The sequence below is a fragment of the Seriola lalandi genome, unplaced genomic scaffold (genome assembly GCF_002814215.2).
Source record: "Seriola lalandi dorsalis isolate HSWRI2012SDOR001 ecotype SW California unplaced genomic scaffold, Sedor1 jcf7180002054956, whole genome shotgun sequence".
NCBI classification, from domain to species: Eukaryota; Metazoa; Chordata; class Actinopteri; order Carangiformes; family Carangidae; genus Seriola; species Seriola lalandi.
This window is the reverse complement of record NW_019525507.1, coordinates 2,532,337-2,533,624: the sequence shown is the minus strand read 5'-3', so window position 1 is coordinate 2,533,624 and position 1,288 is coordinate 2,532,337. Positions and strand designations below refer to the sequence as shown.

At 35.4% G+C, this 1,288-nt stretch overlaps 1 protein-coding gene and 1 long non-coding RNA gene across 2 annotated transcripts in view; both read right to left on the bottom strand.

The window, feature by feature from the left end:
- LOC111645776 (uncharacterized) overlaps positions 1-1,288 on the bottom strand; it is a gene marked incomplete at its 3' end in the record, with an annotated part of 39,201 nt that overhangs the window by 32,125 nt on the left and 5,788 nt on the right. The gene's annotated exons all lie outside the window — the stretch shown is intronic.
- On the bottom strand, positions 185-1,266 carry LOC147817449 (uncharacterized). Its single transcript, XR_015436357.1, has 3 exons — positions 1,055-1,266; positions 921-951; positions 185-727 (listed from the first exon to the last, which is right to left on the bottom strand). It is a non-coding gene; the product is annotated as an uncharacterized LOC147817449 (long non-coding RNA).

Below are 1,288 nucleotides of genomic sequence, written 5' to 3'. Positions count from 1 at the left end.
ACAGTTGCTTAGTGACATTAAGAACAATTTCACTACATTTAAATATGAATATTGCTAAATTCTGATTGGTCCAAAGATTTCAGTGACATCATCTTTTCTCCAACTGAACCCCGCCCACTTTAAACTAAGGATAGGACAATAACACAAAACCAGAAATCTGTCAAGTAAAATCAGATTCAAACAGTAACAGAAAATGATGATTGTTATTATTATGTGATCATGTTGAACCCCATCACCTGCAGAGGAGGAAAATATGTTTTCAAGGCCTGTAAAGTAGCAGTTTTAGCTTTTTGTAGCTGTGAAAATATACAGTATTAACCCAAAGTGGGTGTTTTTATGCCTTGATCTCTATTTGTTAGCACCTTAGTAGAACAACAGATGATAAATAAGCAGCTGGAATCCAAACTGGCCGAAGAATTTGACATCTACGTATTTGACTTCTGCTTGTTACAGACAAACAAACTAATTTCAGTCCCAGAGTTTTTATTATTCCGTCTTCTTCAGTGTTATTGCTCTGTTGAGGTCACAGTTTTTTTCAGCTTAATAATCGTCCATTTTGGTTTTGCTATTTTGTTTTTCTAAAGTTTTTCAAGTTTCTGTGAAGATGAAACCACGAAGGTAAAAGGAAAGAGCAACGTTGGCTGAGATACTGAAGATACAAAGTTTGTGTTTGCTCCTCATCACATGAATGCATCATTGAGGTGCATTCATAGGTTGAAGTTCTGCCCTGCAAACAAAATGAAATAATATTTAGCATATGAAGTTAAATTTCAACAATCCCTCATTTATTGTTCTTCAGTGTCAAGATCAACATCCTCTAGAAAACGACTGGGGAGTTGTAAATTAGATGCAACAATAGAAAATTGGTTATAACTTTAGTTCATACAACAGTGCATTTGTTATGTAAAAGATTTACTTACTCTCCCACTGCGTTGTTGTTTCCTTGTTCACCTGAGATGTTTTGAGTCCAAAGAACAATATCATCAATACAAACAACAAACAAGAAATGACTTAAAAATTAAACATTAAAAAAGTAAACAGGATATTATTTTACCTTGTCTTCTTCTACAGTGCAGTACCAGAACAACTGCTACGATTACCACGATGACCACGATGCCTCCAATCACCCCGGGTATGATACCTGGAACATTGATTGATTTCCCTGAAATAGAAAAAGAGTCAGTTACTTGAACTGTCCCTCGATGATCATGATGCTGTTTTGTGTTTAGATTGTTGCAGGTCACACAGATAATAACAGTTCCTCACCTAAAGTCTCTCCTTGACTCTC